The sequence below is a fragment of the Pygocentrus nattereri genome, chromosome 16, assembly GCF_015220715.1.
Source record: "Pygocentrus nattereri isolate fPygNat1 chromosome 16, fPygNat1.pri, whole genome shotgun sequence".
Taxonomy (NCBI): Eukaryota; Metazoa; Chordata; class Actinopteri; order Characiformes; family Serrasalmidae; genus Pygocentrus; species Pygocentrus nattereri.
In genome coordinates this window covers 38,857,371-38,871,998 of record NC_051226.1, presented here as the reverse complement: position 1 = coordinate 38,871,998, position 14,628 = coordinate 38,857,371, and the positions used below count along the sequence as shown (strand labels likewise).

General features: G+C 44.2%; 1 long non-coding RNA gene across 1 annotated transcript; it reads left to right on the top strand.

Annotated features, from left to right (window-relative positions):
* The first annotated feature begins 1,266 nt into the window (after positions 1 to 1,266).
* Positions 1,267 to 13,347, top strand: LOC119265377. The gene is made up of 3 exons (XR_005131611.1): positions 1,267 to 1,522; positions 12,593 to 12,698; positions 13,112 to 13,347. It is a non-coding gene; the product is annotated as an uncharacterized LOC119265377 (long non-coding RNA).
* The last annotated feature ends 1,281 nt before the right edge of the window (positions 13,348 to 14,628 follow it).

The following is a 14,628-nucleotide window of genomic DNA, read 5'->3' as shown; positions in this document are numbered from 1 at the left end:
GACGCCTGGTTCCCATCACCACCACTGTAAAGAACCCTCATTGCTCACTAGCAGCTCAACACACTGTCTTAGATAATCTATAGAACGGTGATGCAGGGGTAAATACTTTGTTTGATCACATTAATTAAGATTATCCAAGTTTTAAAATATAGCGTTTAGGAATAAGAGTGCTTATTAATGATTAAGGTATTTTTGTAAAAGCAGTGATGGTGGAAGTCACCAGCCTTCTATTACAGTCTCCCTGAACAGCACAAGCCAGCACTACAGGGGTGGGTTCATTTATGCCCATCTGACATGGTTATGCTGCAATTCAAATGTTAATATATGCGCAGTGCACATGCTGTGTACAGTGTTGTTCTTCTAATTGCCGTTATTGTTACGTTCTGTTACGACACGGTTATTACCTGAGCGGCAAGCAGAGGTAGTGCTGGTGAAGTTCACACAGTTCAAGTTCACGCATCCCTGAATTTGTAAGACCTATTTTAACCTTTTATTTTATGTGGGTGCCACACAAAACCTGTTCATTAACAGTAAGGCTATGTTTTCTCAATGATGGTAAAAGTCTGTAAAATTACAGTCATGTCACTTCTTAGAAATACGCCTTTCGCCTTTCAGCTACTTCTCACGACGTGCAGTACTGCACCCTAATAAAGACGGCAACATGATTCAAATAAATGCAAACATCTGTAAAATAAAGGTGTCTATCTGTTTTTTTGCCCATTTACATTCTATTTCTGTATATTAACAGCAGCAGTGGTATAATACAGTATATGTATGGTGTACGTGCATTGAACTTTACAGTACTTTGACCGTCAGTAGATTAATCTGCAGCAGTCAGTTAGACAGCCAAAAAAGCTGGAGACCCCTGATGTAGGTAAGGTCAAGCTTCCAGCTCTTGAAATGCATTAAAAGCTTTTACCGGCCTTTGCTGTTTGATTATGCAAGGTGTGAATGGAATACAGCCATGAAATACGATTTTAAGGTGGACTTGAATGTAAAAATGCACCGGAGGGAGGCGTTTTAACGATGAAATGAAACAAATACTAGAGTTCCTCGAGTGAAACCTGGCCATTTGCACCCCTAAATGAAACCGAGGTGGTATGGCATGAGGAGAATTGATGATGAGGGAGTGGAAGAGAGAGAGAGAGAGAGAGAGAGAGAGAGAGAGAGAGATTAGAATAAAGGAAGCTTTCTGTTCAGCCGCTATTCAGGAGAATGAGTAACAGAATGAAGAGTGTACATCAGCTCCAAGAAAAGAGCAGTGAAAGGAGAGCGGATGAGCGAGGGATGGCGGGCAGAGCGTAGGAGGGCAGGTGAATATACGCATATTACAGTGCACGCTTTAGCCGTGAGCTGCTGAGGACCGTGTGCCTCATAGACACAGTGACACGGAGCCGTTTTTAGCCTGGAGGACATGCCGAGAGAGATATTCCGCCTCGAACTGACTTCCAGACTCAAAAGTTCGACGGATCAACGCTATACAAGGGCTGCTCGGATGAGGAACGGGGGAAGCAATAAAGAGGTAACTGTTAATATGAGTGCGGTTGCGCTCAGCGAGGTTAGGCCAGGTGATAAGTTGTAATGTGTTTGAACTGCTTGGTCTAGCTGAAGTGAAGGTTCTGAATGTGAACTCTAGTGAATTGGCCTTCTTCCATGCCGTTGTGAAGCCTGATGCCAAGCCTGCTGAAAAAAGCAGCAGCGCGTAGCCCAGTAGGGATCTCCAGGTTCTAACGGTTCCAACAGGCCAACACGTTTGCAGTTTTATGGGCCTGAGCGTTACAGTTTGGTGTGCAGCTTCCCAGGCCCTCCTTGCTGTGAAACGACAGCACTACCAACCACGCTGCCGTGCCGCCCCATGCCAGTCCATCGCAGGGAAAACGTTTTGGGTTTTTTTAAGTTATTACGGGTCTGAGTATTTGTCATGTTCTTGAGGACCCACTTGCAGTTGAGTTGACAGCCCCCAGGTGATCTAGCCCCCCTCAACAACCACTAAGCAGGGCCTACCGCGGAGCCTGGATCTATACACTCTTAAAAAAGATGGTTCTTCAAGGGTTCTTCAGTAAAGACAATGGTTCAAAGAACCATCTGCGTGCTTAAATGGTTGTTTGCCAGGCAAGGTGACTCTTTAGATTGATGGAGAAAGAGCCATTTTACCATGCAAATAACCATCTGAGCCAAATGGTTCTTAGGATGTTCTTGGTTCTATGTAGAACCATTGTCTTTATGAAAGAACTACTGAGGAACCGTCTTTTTAAAGAGTGAACTACAGCAGTACCCTAAGAGTGAAGCCCAACTGCAAAATGCAGCCACGGAAATGTGGTTTACAACATAGACGTGTTTTAGACGGGCTTAGAGGTTGTGAACAGGACTGAGTGCGTGAGACATGTTTCATGAAAGCTGTGAAAGAGGTGGGGTGGTAATTCTCGTCAGACCGCCAGAAGCACTTATGTTCAACCAGACAGAATGCGAGAGAACGGATCACATGACCGTCATCCTTCTCGCAGTGTCTGAATGTGTTTATAGGTGGAAGACACAACTGTGTAAAGTGCGAGCGTATGCCGTCTGCACATCCTTATCGGCACCATCGGCAACAGCCACCTGTCCGGCTTGTGAGGACACCACTGACGACTAAATGGCTGCTAATGTGGAGTGGATGGGCTTTATTGTCTCAGCAAAAAAGAGTTTACTTTGATTTTTCTCACATATGTAAACACACATTCACGTTTTCTGAGATTTCAGCAATTATATTATCATAACAATTTGTGAAATGTCAAAATAAAACACTGTAGCTAGTCTGTTTGGCAAAATATCTAGCTTTCCTAATCGACCCCTTATCCCAAAACTCAGGATATTGTGTCAGAAGTTTGCTTCCTCAGGATTGTATTATAGATATGAGGCCAACGTAGCAACACTGCGTGGCCAGAAGTATGTGGACACCCCGCTTAATGAGTTCAGTCACAGTCATTGCTAACAAGTGTATAAAATCAAGCACATCGTCTATGAAGATTGCATGACTGACAGTAGAATTGGTCATACTGAAAGAATCAGTGACGTAAAATGTGGCACTGTCATAGGATGCCACCCTTGCTCCAAGTGGGCTCATGAAATTCCTGCCCTTCTAGGTCTGCCCTGGTCAACTGTAAGTGTTATTATTGCGAAACGGAAGCATCTAGGAGCACCAAAAGCTCAGCCACGCTACTTTAGACCACGCCAACCAACAGAGCAGGATGTAGCACATAAAAAACACCAAAACTTTTGTAACAGTCGCTATCGAGTTCCAAACTGCTGTCCTCTGGAACTAAAATCAGCACAAGATTTGTGCATCAGGAGCTTCATGAAATGGGTTTTCACGGCCGAGCAGGTGAACACAAGCCTAAGACCACTATGCGCAATGTCTGAACACCTTGGGACAAACTGGAATGCTGATTGTGAGCCAGACCTTCTCATCCAATCTCAGTGCTTGACCTCACAAGTTACCTTTTGACTGAATGGACACAAATTCCCACAGACACGTTCCAAAATCTTGTGGAAAGTTTCCCAGAAGAGTGGAAGCTGTTAGAGCTGCAAAGTGGAGCAACTCCATATGGAGGCCCATGGTTTTGGAACAGGATGTTCAGCAAACTCATATAGGTGTTTTTGTGAGGTATCCACATACTTTTGGCCATATACCTTGGACACACAGCACTCTGGCTGTTCTGTATGTTTTCACCAAAAGAAAACGACACTAACAAAATCACCCAGCAACAGCAGCAAGTGATTAAGACGCCCCAGTGCTGCATGCTGCTGGCTCTCTGGGGTAAGTGAGTTTCTGTTTTACTCAGCACAGACCTGCAGTGAATTAACAAGAGTTGTTGCATCAGCTGGACACACACACCAGCACACACGTTCACGCTTTCATTCGAACACACTCAAACACAAGCACAGCAGCATGTTATGGAAAACACACGCCATCAATTTTTACCACCTTAACTTGGCCTGCAAATTTCATCTTTTCTGTGGCCCGACAAAATTAGAACAGACTGAGACTGGGTGCCAGTGCCAAAATAATGATCCCCAAACCTCAGCGACTGCTTTCCACTTTAGATTCATTTCCATTCCTTGAGTGATGCATTGTTGTAAATATCTAAGATTTAATTCGTTTTACCGTAGCAAGAAGAATCAAGCAAACTCCCCCATGCCTCCAGTGCCTGCTCAAAGTATCACTGGAGGTTCATGGTCGACACCGCTACACCGCCACGCTGCTCTTCTGGCATGTCCTTGTTGGCTGCTGTCCTTCAACCAGGCTCTGCTGCTGAGCCTCACCATGCTGTTTCTTCTTTGCCTCTTACGGCACCCATCCTTACCACATTGCTTCTTCTTCCACAGTTCTCAATCAGGGTCAGCTTTCTCCGCTGTTCACCTGGCACTATCCCACTTCTGACACCAGTGTGTCAAGTAGATGATGATGATGCAGGAAAAATTGCACTTGCCTCCTAAAAGCCTCCTTGCATGGCTGCTCTGCATAGCCATGCTTCCTGCATACCCACTATAATGCAAGTCAAACAGCCAGGTGCTACAATAGTTATAAACTAGTGAGTTCTAACTTTATTTAAGAGTCCCACAGAGCCTGGCATAAATCAGTGTTTATATACTTTAACATGCCCTTGCCCACTTCAGCTCACTTTGATAGACCATTGGGCACTCGTGGCAGAGGGGGAAGGATGGGACAGTGAGGAGCAGATGTAGAAGTGGTGGATAGCTTTTGCTTGCTTGGATCAATTATTCACAAGAGATCCAGCAGTAGAGAGATACAACACCGATTGGCACTCAGCGGAACAAGAAGGAAGAAGCTTGAAAAGTTCTTCAAATGATCAGAACAGTCAGAACTGTCCAGGTTGTGGTCTTCCCTGTGATTGTTTATGGATTTGGAAGAATATTGATGCCTTTGAATTTATGTACTGGTAAAGACTTCAGGGAGTGCCTTAGATGGCAAGATAGCAAATGAAATCAAGCCACACTTCCCACTCCAAGCCCAGAATACCAACCTGAAGCTTTTATTTTGGACGTCTTATGAGAATATTAGTTAATTGAAAAAGGCAATTAAGTGTGGAACAGTTGAAGGCAAAAGAGGAAGAGGAGAACCAACGACAAGATGGATTGAGGCCTTCAGAGATACATGAACAGGCCATTAAGAAACCTGAAGACCTAAACAGAAGACAGGACATTACAGACTAGAGGAATAACATCAGTAACCCTTAATATACAGATCACATGACACTTATAGCAGAAAGTCAGGTGGTTCTTGTAATACATTCATTTTTTATTTAACGACAAAGCATCAGTCAAGAAATCCAATACCGATTGGCACTAGGCAAAACAAAAATAAAGGAGATTGTAAAGGTCTTCAAATGTAGTGATTTGACTCTACAAAAAAGGTCAGAATTGTCAAGGGCTCTTTCTTGTGGTCCTTCCTAGATGTGAAAGCTGGAGAATAAAAAGTGGAATGGGAAATATTAGTGAAGACTTTAGGGAGTACTTTGAACAGCAAGAAAACAAACCAAACCAAGCCTAATCTCTCACTAGAAGCCCAGATAACCAAACTGAATCCCTTATTTTGGACAGTTCAATGGAAAATTCAGTTCTGCTTGGAGCAGTTAAAGGTAAAAGAGGAAGAGAATAATCAGCAACAAGATGGATGGAGACACTAAGAAGAATCATGAACAGGCCATTAAGAAGCCGGAACGGAAAACGGAAGACATTCTGGAGAAACACTCCTAGAAACATTCATTCACATTTCATATGCTGCGCTCAATGACTGTGCTGGAAAGTTCTGGTTTGGGATGACGCAGTATTTTGTGTGTGTGTGTATGTGTGTGTGTGTGTGTATCAAATTAATTCTTCTCATTACGCTTTAAGGGAGCTTCAGCTCAGTTCTGCAGCTTCAGCAGATCGAGGAAAAACCTCTTCACTTCACCACCAGCTTAGCGTGAAAGAGAGGGAGTTGTTAATATCTTGCATTCCCAACACTCTCTTATTTTCTCTAATAGTGTTTTTTTTCACCAGGCAGTTTGTCCACCCAAACTAAACCCCTACATTTGCAGCTGTTATATGAAATGAACACAGGTGCTTGACCAGGGTGTAACATTACTGTGATGTACCACATGGTGTTCCATATCTGTATGGCTTTTAAGAACTCTTACAGCCCTAACTGAAAAGCTAGCAATCAGAAAGGCTGTGTAGGTACTGTCCAACTGCCATGTAATCTCCAGTCATGTATTCTCCAAAGAAAGTCAATGGCATTAGAACGGATGCTTATTTTTGTCACCTAAAGCATCAGGATGAGCGATGTGCAGCTCACTGTACTGAATCATGTTCTTTGGAATGATGGCAATCTGTTGAATATCTGTGGGCTGAGTTGGAGCACTGAAGCTCTGTTGAACAGGCTTGGGATCAGTCTCGAGTAATGAAACTCCACTGAACATCTTTGGGATGAGTTGGAGTGATGAAGCTCCAATAGACACCTTTGGAACAAGAGTTGCTGGAGCAACATTGGACAAGTTGCTGAAGCAACATATCTCCTTTGAACACACAATGAAGCTCCATTGAACACCTTTGGAATGAGTTGGAGTGATGAAGCTTTTTGGACCACCTTTGGGATGAGTTGGAGTAATGAAGCTTTTTGGACCACCTTTAGGATGAGTTGGAGTAATGAAGCTTTGTGGACCACCTTTGGGGATGAGTTGGAGTAATGAAGCTTTTTGGACCACCTTTGGGATGAGTTGGAGTAATGAAGCTTTTTGGACCACCTTTGGGATGAGTTGGAGTAATGAAGCTTTGTGGACCACCTTTTGGATGGGTTGGAGTGATAAAGCTCCATTGAACACCTTTGGGATGAGTTGGAGTAATGAAGCTTTGTGGACCACCTTTGGGATGAGTTGGAGTAATGAAGCTTTTTGGACCACCTTTGGGATGAGTTGGAGTAATGAAGCTTTGTGGACCACCTTTTGGATGGGTTGGAGTGATAAAGCTCCATTGAACACCTTTGGGATGAGTTGGAGTAATGAAGCTTTGTGGACCACCTTTGGGATGAGTTGGAGTAATGAAGCTTTGTGGGCCACCTTTGGGATGAGTTGGAGTGATACAGCTCCATTGAACACCTTTGGGATGAGTTGGAGTAATGAAGCTTTGTGGGCCACCTTTGGGATGAGTGGGAGTGATACAGCTCCATTGAACACCTTTGGGATGAGTTGGAGTAATGAAGCTTTGTGGGCCACCTTTGGGATGAGTTGGAGTGATACAGCTCCATTGAACACCTTTGGGATGAGTTGGAGTAATGAAGCTTTGTGGGCCACCTTTGGGATGAGTTGGAGTGATACAGCTCCATTGAACACCTTTGGGATGAGTTGGAGTAATGAAGCTTTGTGGGCCACCTTTGGGATGAGTTGGAGTGATACAGCTCCATTGAACACCTTTGGGATGAGTTGGAGTAATGAAGCTTTGTGGGCCACCTTTGGGATGAGTTGGAGTGATACAGCTCCATTGAACACCTTTGGGATGAGTTGGACTAATTGTCCAACATTGATACCTGACCTCACTGATGTTCTTGTGGCTGAATGCAATCCAATTCCAGTACCAACACAGAGGAAAGCTTTCTCCGAAGAGAAGAGCAGCAAACTTCCTTTTAGCGCTCCTGATTTTGTAAGAAATATTTGGCTACTTATCATCACTGATGTTAACTGAATCACCGCCCACACCTTCGTCCCACTAAGCAGTACAAAATGTCAAGAATGTGAAATCGTTTTGCAATGTCCACATTTTTCTAATGTGCGTTTAAACTTTTAAGCACCTCGGAAAGAGCAGTGGCAAATGGTGTTGCATAATGCACCATCTGGAGTGCATTTACAAACACCTCGCAGTGCTAAGGGGGCTGATACACACTCACATACCTGCTCTAGTTCTGGATAGGTCTGTTCCCACTATAGGGGTCCTGTAGAAAGTCTTTAATTAGAGATAGAAACAGCCCTTCAGGTCCACTAAAACATGAGCGCTGACAACATCCGCACACATTCCTGCACCCTTGCACATCAGATCTGCTCTGTAATTGGAAAATACACATTGTTCCAATGTTTTATGCTTTTCTTTATGAGTCCAGACACACACATTTAGTCTAGACACACCAAGTTGTAAGTAAGCAACTTAGATTTAATAACAAACACAAACAGAATGCATTATTTCACTGGTTTATTCTTCATAAAAAATGCAAATGTTTGAGAAATGGCTCTAATGTATTTTTTATTAGGTGTAAGTGCAGCATCCCTATTGTTTCTGCTCTAAATCCTGAAGTTTTGCTGCCCTGAAATGGAGTTTGCAGTCCCTCTAGACCAGTGGTTGTCAAACATGTCCTCAGGGACCCCCAGACTGGCCACATTTTTGTTGGCTTGGAATCTGGACCCTCTGAGGACGCCTGAGGTCCGGATTGAGAGCCACTGATTTGGGACTAGCAGCCCAACGTTCTTCAAGAAACCTCAGCAAATCCATCTGTGTTGTTTTTGGGAGATGTCTTGGAACTTCACATGGATTAATAGCTGTTTCTCTAATTGCCCTACATCAGTGGTCCTCCTGAAAATCAATTTTTCTTGCAGAGTTCAATTCTAAAGTCTAATCCCATTCCTCCTTTTCACCCCCACCCCTTGTTTTCGAGTGTTGCCCCTTGTTCCTGAGTTACAGGGCAGTGGTTGAGATCTTCCCTCTGAAATGAGCCCCTCTAATAAAAGAGCATCACTTCATTAACAGCTACTAGCGCCGCTCTGTAGGCGACCCTGCCCGTCTGCAGGGACAGCAGAGGAGGGGAAAGTTCAGCTCCTCACTGCTGGGCTTTAGTTACATTTAGGGATCATACGCCTTCAAAGAGGGGGGCAGTTATTTATTATCACCCCCCCTAATTCTTCAGTGATATGAAGCTGAAGTCAGAGATTCTCCAGATTCTTGTTCAAATTTCCCCGTTCCACCTTAAAAGGGTGCAGCAGCTACACTCTGGCGCTTTAGGCGTCAAAGTTCCTGAACTGTTTAAGGTGGAACGGGAAAGTTAGCTAGCTAGCTACAATGACATTAGCATGCGTTTGGAAGGTCATGTAGCCCTAACAGTTCACTCTACCCCTCTATCTCAACAACAATCAGGACACCCTACACCTAGACGTGAACACGCAAAACAGAGGGGCAGGGCTAAGTGGCAGGGGCAAGGGGTGAAACACATCTGATCCAGTCGATACCTGGGTTGCCGTGGTAATGACGTAGGGGTCAGTAACTGCGTAGCTACACTGGTGACGTGGATTTACAAACATAAATGGAGGAGCATCATTTCTCCCCCCAAACTCCTCAGAACTCTCTTCATCATCATCAATCTTCTGAGCCCTTCTTGAGTCCCAGCACTTCATCACTCTGGATTTGACATCATCGTCGTTCGTTGTGTTGCGAGCGACGCAAAAGATGCTTTGAAATCCGATTTGAGTGTCCAGAGCGTCCAGTCTGAGACTCATCTGTAAAAATCTGATTGGCATTTCAAACAACTTCCAAATGTGGTTTGGATCCAATCTACAAAAATCAGATTTGTTTATTTGCTGTCCGGATGATCAAAAATCAATCTGGATATAATCTGGATTTGCCACTATTCAGATTTGTGCTGGCAGTCTGAACATAGCCAAGAACTTCTCAAGAAGTTAGATCAGCAGCTAGATCAGGTGTGACAGTGTGTGGACTCCACAGGGGGTAGATCTCCAGGAGCAACGTTGGTGACCTCTGCTCTATACCCTACTGCCACCGATGGGAACGCTGGAGTTGGAGAGTGTCAGGTCAGTGAACTGGTCTTTAACTTGGGAAGCAGGTCAGCATGGCACATTGTCGGCCGGATCTTAAGATCTGTATTCACACCAAAGACCAGTTGCAGGACCACCTTCTGGGTTATTTTCATGCTAATTGGCAAATCAAGGATTTCCAAGAAGAAAACCCCAAATGCATGAACTCCTGTTTAATTTGTGCAACTGTCCAAAAGTTTATGAATTTTTTAAGTTCACCCCATCAGGTTCTGAACTGCATCTTGAATATTGAAGTGAACCTTACGCAGAAGGACCGAACTGTGTTTGTGTTTTTGTGTTCCTACATTTCTGTTAAAGCTATGAGTTATTCATTTCTACATTAAATATTTACAGCTACATCCTGAGCTAAACAGGACTAAAAATGCATCCCAGAAGCCTGATTTGACCCCACACTTTCTCTAAAGCTTCTAACCGAATAAGAACGATAATGGCTCATTAGCATATAAACTATATTAATATTGGAATCACAGGTGTTCTGTGACTCACGTATGGTTTTTTTTTCTAAACATGACATATTTGACCTGCAAGCTCAATATAAGATATAGTAAAATAGTAAAAGAGAAGAATGCTCCAGAAGGTCTGTCTCCATTTTTGAGACTTTAAATATTCTTCTGTTTCTAGTTTTTGGGGTTATATACCAGAGCAAAGCCTTGTCTGTCCATTTTTGTAATTTTTCTGTTTTTGGCATAATTTGAAAAGGCATGTTGGTCTATCCATTGTGTGAAAATTTCATGATGCATGCACCAAAAGAAATGGCCCAAAATGACTGGGAAAGACGTCTGGTTCCATTGACTTCCATTAAAAGTAGAGTCTGTTTTTTCCTTCTCCTGTAAAGTCACCGTTTTGGAGATACGAGGTTTTGTTCTGACAGCAGTGCTATGTACAGTGAGGGAAATAAGTATTTGAACTCCCTGCGATTTTGCACGTTCTCCCACTTAGAAATCATGGAGGAGTCTGAAATTTTCATCTTAGGTGCCTGTCCCCTGGGAGAGACATACATGAGACAATGTATGATTTTTAATAATTTATTTGTGTGTTACTGCTGCAAATAAGTATTTGAACACCTGTCAATCAGCAAAAATTCTGGCCCCTCAACGACCGGTTAATTGTATCGGTGCCAAAGGGTGGGAACAAGAATAAGTGGTCAGTCAGCAGCTAGGATGCCTCAAAATGCCTCAAAATGCCTCAGAAAAACCCCAAAAAAGGCAACTGGATTAAAGCTTATATCCACAGTGTTGAAGGTACATCAAGGCTCTCAAACCACTGCAGTTCAACTAAAGTACTAGAGTTTTGGTTCTAAAATCTGGCTGAGCCACGTTTGAAGCTGCATAATATCCGATATACCGACACCCGTGACCCCCTCACAACAACTGACTCCTGTCCTGTGTTGAACTCGTCCAACTTATTTTCTTGGCTACAAGAAAACTACAGCTAGTGAGCAGGATAAACAGGCTAAAAGGTTCTTCAAAGGTTCTTCAGTAAAGAAAATGCTTCTGTATGGAACCATGAACACTCAAAAAAACGCTTTGCACGATTAAAGAGTTCTTTGCGTGGTGAAAGAGTTTGGACTGAAGGAGAATGAGCTGTATGTGGTCACTATATAGCAAACAAAAGGGTTCTTCTACTGTTACAACCCTGAGATCATCACAGTAGAAGAGCCCTTTTTCAAAATGGTTCTAAATAGAGCCATATACAACACATGTTCCATCAATGTGAAGAACCTTTGCATGATTACAGGGTTCTTTACCTTATGAAAAGGATGGAGAAATAGCTGTATATGGATCTACATAGCACCCAAAAGGGTTCTTCTATTGTTACAAGCTTAATACCGTCACAATAAAAGAACCCTTCAGGGTGCTGTACAGACCCTTCCTCAAACAGGTTCTTTATAGGGCATATCTTTGCATGACTAAAGGATTCTTTAGATAGATGGAGAATGTGCTGTATATGGTTCCATATAGCACTCTAAAGGGTTCTTTGATTGTTACAAGCGTGACCTCGTCACAATAGAAGAACTCTTTTGGGTGCTATATAGAACCATAGACAGCACTTTCTCCATCCATCTGAAGAACCCTCTATATAGCACCAAAAAGGGTTCTTCGATTGTTACAAGCTTGACCTCGTCACAATAGAAGAACCCTTTTGGCTGCTGTATAGAACCACTGTCAAAAAGGTGATATATAGAACCATACTCAGCACATTTTTCCATCAGTCTGAAGAACCTATTCATGGAGAAAAGAACGCGTGAAGAACCGTATTTTTGTAGAGCTGCAGGCGCAGATATAGCAGCACCGCTTTGGTTTGACAGCCGATGTTCTTGGACGTCTTCATGAAGAACACGACATTTTCAGATTGGGAACCGTGACCGTGTGATCTTGGGGCGAAGAGGCCTAATGCGGAACCAAGCCACGACTCCTCCCGAGCGCTCAGCTGAGATGGGCAGCTCTCACCTCGTACTGTTCTCTGATGCAATTGAGCCGGGATGAAAGGAACGTCAGTAGCGCTCAGCCTCAGTCAGGAGACGCGTTCCTCCGCAGAGGCGTGAGGCTGTTAAACATGGCAGGTACAGGATGGAGAGATGGGGATCTAACTCTTCTGCGGATGAATAATTCAAGCGCCAGAGTGATCAAAGCGAGGCCCGGCGTTCTCCTAAAGAACCCTCTGATGGCCTGCCACTGACGGGCCTCTCTCTCTCTCTCTCTCTCTCTCTCTCTCTCCGTTACTCATTATTTCATTCACAGAGCACTTATAAAGACGGAAATAAAGAGAGAGGCGTAAAGAGCGGGATGGAGTCGGCCGCAATAAACAGAACGAGGGATCCCGGCTGAGGGAAGAAAAGAAAGGAAGGTAAGAAAAAAGAGCAGAGAGCAGATCCAGAGTCCTGCCTTCAGCTGTTCTTCATCCAGAAAAGATGAATACAAAAGCAGCAGCGCTGAGTTCATCATCACGAGTTTTCTCTTTCCCTCTCTCTCCCTCCTCCCTCACTCTCTGCCTCCACCTTTCCTCTCAAGTGTTCACTCTCTCTCTCTCTCTCTCTCTCTCTCACTTTTTCTCTTTCTCTCACTCTCTGCCTTTCTTTCTCTCTTTATCTTTTTTCTGTCCCTCCTTTCTTTCTCTTCGCTTTCTTTTCTTTCTCTCTTTAGCTTTTTTCTCTCCTCTCTCTCAACTTCTCGCTTGTCTCTTTTGTTTTCTTTCTTCCTTTCTCTATCATTCTTTTTCATCCTTTGCTATTTTTACTCTGTCTCTCTCTTTTCTTCCAGTGTTTTCTCCAGTGTCCTGCCTCAATGGCTACTGTCCCGTTGCCCTCACTCCCATCCTCATGAAGTGCTTGGAGAGGCTTGTCATGAGGCACATTAAAGACCAGCTTCCTCCTTCACTGGCCCCACTGCAATTTGCATATCGCCCCAACCGATCAACAGATGACACCACCTCCACCACACTCCACCTGGCTCTCACCCACCTGGACAATGAGGACACCTACGTCAGAATGCTGTTCATAGACTTCAGTTAGTCAGGATAGGAAATACCATCTCCAGCACCACCACACTGAGCACTGGTGTCCCTCAGAGCTGTGTGCTCAGTCCACTGCTGTTCACTCTACTGACTCACGACTGAACTGCAAAGTGCAGCTCAAACCACATCATCAAGTTCACTGATGACACGACTGTGGTGGGTCTGACCAGCAAGAATGACGAGTCAGCGGACAGAGAGGAGGTGCAGCGGCTAACGGACTGGAGCAGAACCAACAACCTGTCTCTGAATGTGGACAAAACTAAGGAGATGGTTGTGGACTTCCGAAGTGTGCGAGGTGACCACCCCCCACTGAACATCACTGGCTCTGCTGTGGAAATCGTCTCTCTCCCTCTTTCTCTCTCTCTCTTCCTCTCTCTCTCTCTCTCTCTCTTTCTCTCTCTCTCTCTCTTTCTCTCTCTCTCTCTCTCTCTCTTTCTCTCTCTCTCTCTCTTTCTCTCTCTCTCTCTCTCTCTCTCTCAGCAGTAATTCACTAGCCATCTGTGTGTCACACACAGAGCGGTGAGGGTGTTTAACAGTTGTACCGTTTAAATTTACACAAACCTCACGACGCAGCAGCACATTTACACGAGTAAAAGGCAAACAGCTCAGCAGTGCAGCACAGCATAGAACCCTGCAGCACAACAGAGAACCCTGTAGCACCGCAGAACCTGTAACGCTGCAGCACAACATAGAATCCTGCAGCACAGCAGAACGCACAACATTACAGCAGAGCAGTGCAGCACTGCAGAACCCAGAGCCCTGCAGCTCATCAGAATCCAGAACACTGCAGAACAGTAGAGCCCATCGTGTTAAAAGTGTTGTTTTAATAAACCCCTTAACATTTCAGGCTTATTACTCAGGAACTACAGGCACTTCAGTGCATCTCAGTGGAGCTATTCTTAGGTTATAGAAGTGTTACGGGGTGAAGACACACGGGCTGTGTGAACTACATCACTCTCACACAACATACAGACAGAAAATGAAGTGAAGTGAAGTGAAACGTACCGTCTGGCTCTAAAAGCACTACAGAGGAACGGATTTTTACTGGCAGCTAAAATTCAGGACTGTGCTAACAGCTGGCAGAAACAGACATACGGCACTGCACTGCGCTTCAGACGTCTGGGGGCCAAACACCTTTTCAGACCGTGTTCAGCACAAATGATGGTGTTTGACTGTTCACAATAACTGAGCACATTAAAGGGGACTACTCAGACCTAGAACTAGAGTTTAATATGCTTTTTATTACAGTTAGAATCCACAGAGA